The sequence below is a fragment of the Vespa crabro genome, chromosome 18 (genome assembly GCF_910589235.1).
Source record: "Vespa crabro chromosome 18, iyVesCrab1.2, whole genome shotgun sequence".
In the NCBI taxonomy this organism is placed as follows: domain Eukaryota; kingdom Metazoa; phylum Arthropoda; class Insecta; order Hymenoptera; family Vespidae; genus Vespa; species Vespa crabro.
In genome coordinates, this window is record NC_060972.1 from 3,236,427 (window position 1) to 3,247,398 (window position 10,972).

Below are 10,972 nucleotides of genomic sequence, written 5' to 3' on the forward strand. Positions count from 1 at the left end.
TCGAGAATACGATACTTTAGTAATTCCCATTTGTATATTATTTATATTCGTGATGATAATCAAATTGAAGATATAATATTGCACGAATGATCGAACGAATTGGTTAGGAACGTTTTGAAAAGAAAAAAAAAAAAAAAAAGAAAGAAAGAAAGAAAAAGAAGGACCGATTAAAATCGTACAAACAATAATCATTTTAACGTTCTGTATTAAAAGTGTATCACTTGTCTAGCTTGAGTGACAATCAAAGGCTACAACGATGCTGGCTGTACCCTTCGTTCTCGATACAAGGAGTCGCGGGGTACAGCCGCTTGTCTGCACCGGGCATTCCTAGAACAGTAATCTTATTAAATTTACATATTAATCAACGGATTTTAATTATCCCCAACCCCCGCTGAGAAGAGGAGAGTGAGTCAGTGAGTGAGTGAGAGAGAAAGAGAGAGATAGAGAGATAGAGAGAGAGCAAGAGAGAGAGAGAAAGAGAGAGAGAGAGACTTAGACGAGGAAAGGGAGACTCGGAGAACGGTGATAGAAGAGAAACGGTGCTCGTTCGAAGAGAGAGAGAGAGAGAGAGAGAGAGAGACGGACAAACAGACAGAGCGATAGAGAAAGAGAGATAGAAAGAGAGATAGAGATAGACAGAGAGAGAGAGAGAGAAAGAGACAGAGAAAGAGAATGAACAAGAGAGTGAGAGAGAGAGAGAGAGAGAGAAAGGGAGAGAGAGAAAGCTCCACCCTCGTGCGGCGGTGGCGGTAGCGGTGGCGGAGACCGAGCCAGCTCTCGTAATTTACATTAATCCAATAATTGCATGGAGGTTTCCTAATTAGAAATTCAAATGAGGTGGTGGCAGGCAGGCAGGCACAGCCAGGCAGGGCTACCAACTCAGCAGTAGCAGCAGCAGCACCACCGAGAGAACACCATCGCCACTGAGCAAAGTCCGCTAGCACATCGTGTGCCATCGTACGTCGACTAGGTCTGGCTAGCCTAACACACGAGTCGGGCTAATGCCAGAATGGCCGTCAAAAGCGTTCCAGAATCCTGGAAATTTAGGAACGATCGAAAGCGCGACTAAATTATGACGTGTCGACTATCGTCACTGTTTCGTTCAATTGTTCGAGTTATAGTGTACCGGTTGCTTATTTGATCTTGATTATATTTAACCTCGATAGTAATTATTATTATTATTTGCTGATCTTTCCTTCGTTATTGATTATTAATATTTTAAATATTGATCGATAACGAACGAAACGAATTTTCTGAAATTTGTTTTCGATGGGAACGAAAATGTACCGAAGATAATGTATTCATTATGAGAAGGAAGAAAAGAAAAGAAAAGAAAAAAAAAAATAAAACAAAGGAAGAAAAAGAAAAAAAAAAAAAGAAAAAGAATAGTCGAGATATAGCTTTTAAATCATTCAAATTTTGCAATCTAACAATTTGCACGTTTTTGCTTGCGCGAAATCTAAAAGAAAAAAATGTCTCTACATAGGATCGTTTTTGAACGGGCAACGCGACATTTTCATGCGGGTCCAGCAGAAAAATTGAAAAGCTTCGCGTTGGAAGATTCGCGAGTAACCGAGCGAGAGCAATTTCGACGCAATATGACGTTGTCCATTGGTACGTCCCGGTGCGTGTGGTCCTTTTGTTGTCCCCGGAGGGATCCCTCGGCAAACCTAACACGTCCCTAATATCGTCACAGGTCCGTCCCTCCACCGTCATCCTGGATGTATCATAGCACATGCCCGAACCGTCCCCGATAGTCCCAACGTGGGCGATTAGCAAAATATCACTAGCACGTTCATACGTGTGCATCAGTAGATATAGACGTGTTGGTACGTACATTCGCAATGTAACGGGATTTTTCTCATAAACAAGTATTGAACGTTGTGACCTAACGATTCCAATTAATTATCGTGAATATCAAAGTTCTTCGTAACATCTTGGGAACGATTGTATCAAAAGATAATTCATGGAAGTCTCGTTAACAAGATTTGAACTCTTTTAACCTTTTAGTATTTTTTTTTTCTTCCTTTTTCTTTTCTCTTTTTTCCTTTTTTTTTTTTTTCTTTTTTTTTTTTAATCAGAAGAAGTATACACATTGTTTCATATCAATTTATTCCAATAAAAGTATAATGTTTTGTGATAAAAAAAAAAGGTTGTTATAAATGGTCATATTAAAAAAAAGAAAAAAAAACTTCCCGTTTAAGGCAGTTAAAGATAACGTTCATTAATTATTTAATTTCAATTAAATCATTAATAATATCTGTAAGTTCGTTTTCATAAGATGCATATCTACATTTAAAAAGTATCAATCGATTTAAAGAAAGTCAGAATATTTTGAAGGATCTTTGCAGTGTCATCGAGGAGGACGATTCTACGGCCTCATCGCAACGAGGTCAACCCAAGTCGCGTTGATAGAACTCCGTTTGCAATTATGATAATGGCGAACGTAGTCGAGGCAGCACCTAACCCGGCTAACTCCGTACGCTAGTTCTGGTAGTTCTGATATCGTCTGTGTTTAAACAGCCAGGCGGTGCCGCGGCAACCGTCGTCGGCAACCAGGAAGAACAAGAGAAGGAGGAGGAGGAGGAGGAGGAGGAGGTGGAGGAGAAGGAGGAGGAGTATAAAGAGAAGGAGGAAGAGAAGAGTGGATAGATGGTAGGTAGGTGCAAGGGGTGGATAAGGGGAGGGTAGACTAGGAAGAGAAGGTAGAGGAGAAGGAAGAGGGTCGGACGGCAAATCTACATAATATAACCAACTATTGTTCAAATAGACGGCGCTCCGCAGATTCAATTACCATTGTGATACAATTAATGTTGGGAATTTCATCAATTCGAGTACCGGGCACAGCTCTTACATATGCATAAGAGAATCGAACGTGGTACGGATTTCGCGAGCGAAGAAAGTCGATGACAAATATTGTACCACGAGAGGCTCATACCTTATTTTACCTCGTACCCGGTATAAGGCTTTGCTCTGCTTATTAATCGCGTTCATGATTATGAACGAATGGATTCGACAAATTTGGACGGTCCAAAAGAAACGTTTAAATTTATCAAAGTTAACTGTCCTTTCCGAATTAAATAAAGAGACGAATTCTTCCAAAAAACTTCTCGTCACATGTTTGACAGTATTACTTTAGAGTTTTTATGAAAAAAAAACAAAAAGCTCTGAGATGGTCATTGATCGGTATCGACTCTTTGTGCGAGATTAAATTCAAAGAGCGATCGTTTACAGTGGTGTTGTTACGAAAACGATAACGATGCGTAATTCAATTAGATTATTTCCACGGGAAACGTAGCCGTAATTTCATTGCACGCGGGTAACTGTTTGGGAGTCACGGTTTGGCATAGAGGGCTCGTGGATACAGAGAAAGAGAGGAGGCGGAGGAGGAAGAGGTGAATCCAGAGGGGACAAAAGGGGTGGCGGCACATCATTGCACGACGTTAATCGCTGATATCGGTGCCCGAATTAAGTGGTATATCGAGAGCTTTCAGAATTAATCGTAAATCGGGCCGCTGGAAAACAGACCGTTCGAATCACGAGGCTCATTGGTTTGCGTTCTGGCCGAGCAAGCCGAGCGACTCATTGAGAATCACTGGGTGCTCGCGTGCGGCTATCCATATAAATTCTAATTCCGCAATCAGCGGCATCCAAGATAGTTCTAGGCCGATCCTAGCCACCGCTAATTCCAACTACCGACCCACACCCAAGCCTCCTTTCCCCCTGACCTTCTTATATTTGCTCCCGACAGTTCATAATAGCCATAATCAACGGTTATACCAATCCCACGATAATAATTACCAAAGCTGAAAGTTTCGGTCGGCCTGGTGCAAGGACGCGCGTTGCTTCGCTTCGGGATTAGCCGTCTCGTGCGGCTAATTCCTTTCATATATGATGCGTTCGTGCCTTTCCAAGCTTCTACGGTGATTAAATTTTGGGTTTGTCGCGGATCGAAAAGAAGAATGTTTCGTAATGTCGGTCGTCAACGTTATCGGATATTCCTTGCGCCTTTTTATTTTCTTTCCCTCTTGTTTTTTTTTTTTCTTCCTTTTTTTCCCTTTTTCTTTTTTTTTTCTTTTCTTTTCTTTTAACCTCCGTCTAACAAGCTTTTCTTCGTCGACGCTTTTGGAAACGTCGAATTCGTATCTGTAATAACTTTGCCTGCGAAGTCGTTTGGAATTCATAAAGACGAACTCGAGACTTTATTACCACGACCCTTTTCGTAATAACCATTTTAACGATTTTAATTATATTTAATGTCGGAATTAAACGACCCAGTTTCTCGGTACGCGAATGTACATACATACATACATACATACATACATACATATATGTACATATATATATATATATGTGTGTATATATATATATAAAATACATACATAGGTATCTTGGTAGTTCCGCATAAATCGTCGGGGTCAAAAATATATTATTCGTCACGGCCGAAACTATGGCGTGTTTCGGTTTGCGTCAAACGGGTCGAGGGATAAATCGAAAATCTTAAAACGGGAGAAAAAAAAAAAAATTAATAATCGGACGAAACTCGGGCATGATAAATTTAGTCGACTTTTATCAAATGGAATTATTTTCTCGAATGAACTTTTATGTTCATTTGAAAAGAATTGCCCGTTTACGTTTTTACTACGTAGTACCTTCGTTTCTTCAAACGTGATCGCAAAGAAGAAATCGGGACGATCGATCTAATTTCAAATAAATTTCCGAGTACCCAGAGTGGACCCTGAATTATCGCAAACAGAGAAGGATGCTTCGATCGAAGTCGAAGAGCATGGTCGAGCGAGAAAGAGAGAAGCAGGGAAAGAGGAAGAGAGGGAAGAAGAGAGGGGAGAGAGTTCGATAGGGGCGAGCACGAGATATAGGGCTTAGGGAGCAATTTTCGCTTCCTACCTCGGCACTCCTCGTCTCCTAGAATAATCGATCGTATAATTATCGTGATGTACCTGCTAATGCCGCGAAAATCAGCCCTCCCCTTTTGCTCCCCCACTCTCCTTCTCCTTTCCCGCCCTCATCGCAACCGTCCGCCGAGAGCTTCGCGCAGACGGCGGCAGGTTAAGCGTCGGTAGTAGGAGCACATGGTAATTATATCAGGGACTAATGGATATAGTTAATTGCTAATTATGAGGCCTGCCGAATGATCGATAATACCGTGAGGCATCGCGGCACTCACAAACCCAACCCAACTCTATCTTGCGTCCTTCACAAACCCTATCTCGAAAGGATCGGGGAAAGGAGAAGAGGAATTGCCAAGAGTGTCATTCCGAACACAAATTTAGCGCGTCGCGAAGCGTGTTACGTTCACGTTCTATTCGCTATCTTGGTTCTATCTAAAGAGTCCAAGCTTAACGGGCCGTTCATGGATTAGCAAAGACATATTTAACGTTGAAAGTGTCTTTTCATGAAGTTTCTTAGAAGGAGAAGAACTCGAGAGGAGGATTCGCTTTGGTTTGTCCTCAGAGTCAGTGTGTGTCTAACTTCCTAGCGTTGCTTGTCGTACTACGATGAAAATGTCAAAGAGCCGAATAACGTTAGCCCGTACGAGGGGAGACTTTATTAGATCGTCCGTAGTATAGTCTACATAGTCGATGCAAAAGCCAAAGCTTTTGCTATACGCTCACCGAAATCGACAAAGACAGAGGAACGAGCAAAAGAGAAGCAAGCTGAGGTATGAGCAACGAAATTCGTCCAAACGTTGGACGCTTTAAGACGACACGACGAAGAGAACGTCGAAAGATGTCGTTGATATCAGGGAGGTTGCCAAAAATCAAAGAGATGGAAATTACGTCCCCATCGTCATCGTCGTCGTCGTCGTCGTCGTCGTCGTCGTCGTCGTCGTCGTCGTCGTCGTCGTCGTCGTCGTCGTCGTCGTTGTCGTCATCCTCTTCCTTGTGGAACCTCGGCTGAGATTAACTAACATGATTTTGAAATACTGTTTAAAGTCTTTGCCACGGCTTTATAGACGATTATCAAGGATGCCTTTAAATATATTCTCGACAAGTAGTACCTATATTGTTATATAAGACAAATAATAAGTAGTCAGAGATAATGTAAAATGAATATAACAGTCTGTTTTAATAAACTAATGTTACTTCGAAAGACTAAAGAGAATGAATAGGATTCGTGTATATTTCGAATATGTTAATGCACGTAAGGAGAATCAAGAATGAGATTCATTTGCTACATTTAATCGTATAGAGTAGCACACTATAGTTGATTAACTGTGTATATTATTTTTAGATACTATTTGATCTTTCGTCTCCTATAATAAAACCCATACATATGAGGATTCTAATAAGTTGAATTGATAGTACGTAGATAGCTACCTAACACGAGCTTAAGGAACGATATCGATCGTTATTCATTCTTTCATTCTCTCTCTCTCTCTCTCTCTCTCTTTGTCCCTCGTTCGTTTCTTACAATAACGCAAATATTCCCAGTAAAACATAGGAGGAATAATCATCTTAAGAGAGAACCACCAACCGTTGTAGTATCGCCGGAACATCTAGAATTACGCTCATTAACACCACGGCATCTGCTAATGATTTTGCTTGGCTCCGGGATTGTGTAACTCAAGGACTTGCGCGCAGAAATCAGCCGCGGAGAACGAGTCTTCTTGGAATAAACTCATTCCACGTACATATGGACTTAAGCTTTGATAAATTTGAACCATCCGTGACGTAAGACAATTTATCGACACTTATTGTCTCTGAGATACACAATCGAATTCTTTTTTGTCTCGATCGTAAAAGATCGTCTTAGATCGATTATAGATCTCATCGAAATATTCTTATATAATCTATGATAATTATCACGTAGGATTTTTTTCTTTTTTTTTCTCATTTTTCTTCTTCTTCTTCTTCTTCTCTTCTTCTAATTTTTTCTTTTTCTTCTTTTTTTTTTTCTTTCTTTTTTTTTCCTTTTGCAAAACTCGAAACACGATTTTATCTTGAAAATCATTCTCATTAAGCTAAGGCCATCCTTAGTAAAAGACGTACTTTGATACAGCTCTTAGAGTGTTGTTATGCGCTAAGAGAGTTCGTCCACGAGATTGACCGGATTTACAAGCGCAATAATAATTTATTCCCCCCTTCTGACATAGGAGCAAGTGGATCTCTTAACGTACGTCGAGTGCTCGCACTGATGACTTCTGAGAAGTTGTCTTCCACGGCGTCGCGAGCGACGACTCGCCAAGGAAAGCGACGATCTCTCGCACAATCATCCTAATGATCTCGATGTCCCGAAGAAATAAACCGAAGTGGAGAATGCATTTTGTTTAATGGAAACAAATACATTTTGGCCTAAATAATCGTACGAGAGATATCTATTTGAAGTCTCAAATAATCTCTCAAGTAATTCGAAAATGTTTAACTTACTCGATCATTTTGATGTGGTCGACCGTTCGGAAGGAGTGAAGGGGAATGAAAGAAGAACAAAAGTACAAAAAACGACAACAACGAAAAAAAGAAAAAATAAAAAAATAAAAAAGAGAGAGGAAAACGAAAAAAGAATCCCATCCGAAAGAAGGAAAGAAAGAAAGAAAGAAAGAAAGAAAAAAAAAAGGAAAAAAAAGACAAGACAAAACAGAAAAAGAGATATAGCAGAAAGAGGCGCAAGAAAGGAGGAGGGAAAAAAAAGAGCAAGCAAGCGGCTTGACACTTCGTGCAGGACCGCGGCCACGGTCGGTTTAATTAAGTTGCACGAGCTGCCTGGCAGAAGTTTCGTCGAGTTTGTTTCGAGGTGGTGGTGCCTGTCGGTAGTCGTGCTAGTAGCAACGTCAGCGATGCTTGTGGTAGTGTTACTGGTTGTGATGGTAGTGGTAGTGGTAGTGGGGACGTTGGGTGTACAACGACACAAATAAATTTTCCCGGAATGGCATTGTCTTTGAGGTCGACACATTTGCGGAATAATACTCGATAACTCGGGGGGTCGAGGAGAAGTTATATTAGGACGGCTTAATTAACCCCCTACCAGGATTCTCTCCCCGCCAATTCTATCTTCCTTCTCCTCTTTCCGCAACTACCACCAACCCCCTCTCATCCTATCTATCTCTATCTATCTCTATCTCTCCTCCTTCTCACCTCCTCTCTCTCTCTCTCTCTCTCTCTCTCTCTCTCTCTGTCTCTGTCTCTCTCTCTCTCTTTCTCTCTCTCTCTATCTCCCTCACCCTTCGCCTTCGCGACCTCTGCCTCGTTCGCGTAACCGAGCTGCGCTCGACCCTCTTCCATTGAGGTTATAGATATCTGCTGCGACTCATTATGGATTCCTTATTACTGGAATAGATTAACGGATTAAATCTTAGTCAACGACACGAAGAGAAGATTGTGATGGTGTTGGTGGCGGTACTGGTGGTAGAGATCCCTTCTTCTCGTTCTCTTCGACGCCTCTAAAGCGACGCCTCTCCATTGTCGTCACCTTTCTGCGACTACCTAAAGCGGGTCAATAATCGTTTCGTTAAGAATTCCATTATTTCATCAACGAAGATGACTGTTTCAACGAGGGTATCTCCTTCTCTCTTTTTCTCTTTTTTTTTTTCTTTTCTTTTCTTTTCTTCTCTGTTTTTTCCTCACGCCCACCCGACCGACCACTCGTCCGCCAACTCCCATCTCCCACCTCCCTTTTTTTTTCTTTATTTTCTTCTTCTTCTCTTTAAAACGCCAATGTACCAATTAATGTTCTTCCATTTGGAAATTGCATAAAATTGATTTAACTAATAATAATAAATGTTAATAATGTTCTTTATATACTATGAGAGTAAATAAGAAAATTGATTTTAACGTTGGATTCTCTATGTGATTTATATAAATCGATATCCCTCTATTTCTCTTTTGATCTCTCTCGATTCTAGCGTAATCTCTTTTGACCTGGTAAAGTCCAATCGCCAACGGAACACTATTTATTCTCGAAGTTTCGAAGGCTCGGGCCGTAGGTTGAGCCGAAAGCAGCTCACTTCAAGGGTAATTACGAGAATTCGCCGTCCTTCTCGTTCGCGCTGGCGCAACTCAGCTAGTCCCCTCCTCCGTTTCTTCGTTGGAGTAAAGTATACCGGCGTCTCGCTCGCACTCACCGATTCTATCGGGCATAATTACCTTTCGCTGTCCCTCTCGGATAATCATTGTAACACCTAAGCACCCTACCTAACCTACCAGCCAGAGAGAGCAGCCTAGCCAGCGTTTCCAAGCGTTATTCCGACCATCGATCGACCGTTTCTAACGACGATTTCCGTGCTACGACGTGGTCATTGCCGTACGAGACGATCGTTTTCGTTAACGATTACAGTGTCGCGAGAGGGGGGGGGGACTCACGGATTATCGCCTCGTCTCTCTGCACCTACGTGGTTTAATCCGATAAAAATAACCTATTGCTCTCTGAATAGAGTCTATTTTGATTAGTAAAAGAAAATCGTCGAGAAGTAAAATTACAGAATTATTGTTAAATTCTTTTAAAATTTCGCATATAATTGCCCGCCCCTCCCCCCACTACGAATTGTTTTAGATTATATCTAAAATAAGAAAAGAAAAAAAAAAAAAAAAAAAAGAAAATAACATAAAAATAATCATTACAGGATAAAAATGTGATGTCGTATAAATAAATATTAGATTTAAATACTATCCACGATGATTATGAAATTATTCCTCGAAGGACACCATAAACGAGGAAAACAATTTTTACGAGAAATTATCCTATGATCTTTATCGTCTTGGATTAATGAATAATACAAGCGAATTTCCTAGAATCGAATGGAAATTGTTTGATAAATGAAATTTCTCTGGTAGCGTATGTCCGACATGTCAAATCAAATCAACTTGTACGATCTTATCTAGTCGTACCGAATCGTCCTATTTTGTAAAACTCCTTAAAAGGATTTATACATAGGAGTGTTCTCGTTGAACGTAAAACGATATCGATAGGTGTATATCTATCGAAACAGTGCTTTTCCATACGTTGTATGTTTGACCTAGTGCCTGGCAGCGAGTTACGATAAACATTCACAGTGTAGCAGTATCAATGACTTTTCGTCTCGATCCAAACAGAATTCGTGGACCATACGATCCAAGTTTTATCGATCTCGACTACTCTCTCCCTCCATTCCCCCCTCTCTCTCCCTCTCTCTTTCTCTCTCTCACTGTTTCAATAGACGATACATAGAGAGCGAGAGGCACGTGCGCGCGAGCGCGCGACGCATTAAATCATTGAAATTTATGCAACAGCGCTAGCGATGGTGGTGGTGGTGGAGGTGGTGGTGGTGGCGGCGGCAGCGGCGGAGGTGGCGGTGGAGGTAGAGGTAGAGAGAGAGTTGGAGTTAGAGCTAGGTGGAGGTAGAAGCGGAGGCGGAGGCGGCGGTGCTACTACGCGCCTAGTATCTTTCACTTTTCATTATGGGATCATTTGTCATGCGGCGTAGATCCCTTATCACTCGGCGATCATAAACAACCAGGCATAAATTTCAACTTTCGCGCATAACCTGACGGCGAGGCATCGACCGGCGCCATGAAATTTATTACTTTCAAAACGACGAGTGTACACGTTTAACCTATGACAAACTTCTCCGCTTCTGTTGTACTATACCAATGGCCAGTTGACCAGCCGGTGCTCGACGATGATAATCATCTCTCGTTGCGATTCGGCTCGTGCGTTACATCGTTTTACCGCTCGCATCCTATCGCTCGTTCATCGTTCAACGCTATCGACGCGAAACTTTGAATGTTTTCGAACATGATGAATTTAATAGATCTTTCTAAACGTCTTCCCTAAGCAAACTGTTTATAAATTATTCCAATAAAGATGTACATTAATCTAATAATATCTTAATTATTATTACAAGTATTACAATAATAATTATTCTCTTAGATAATCACGTGTTATCTTTTAACAAATATCGTACATCAGATTTATTAGGTGATAGGTGCAAATATTTTAAAAAATATATTTTGAAATAAAATTCCGATCATTGATTATC

General features: G+C 41.0%; 1 protein-coding gene across 7 annotated transcripts in view; it reads right to left on the minus strand.

Annotated features, from left to right (window-relative positions):
- The window catches only part of LOC124430416 (POU domain, class 6, transcription factor 1), a 134,574-nt gene that overhangs the window by 40,561 nt on the left and 83,041 nt on the right, over positions 1-10,972 (minus strand). The window lies entirely within an intron of this gene.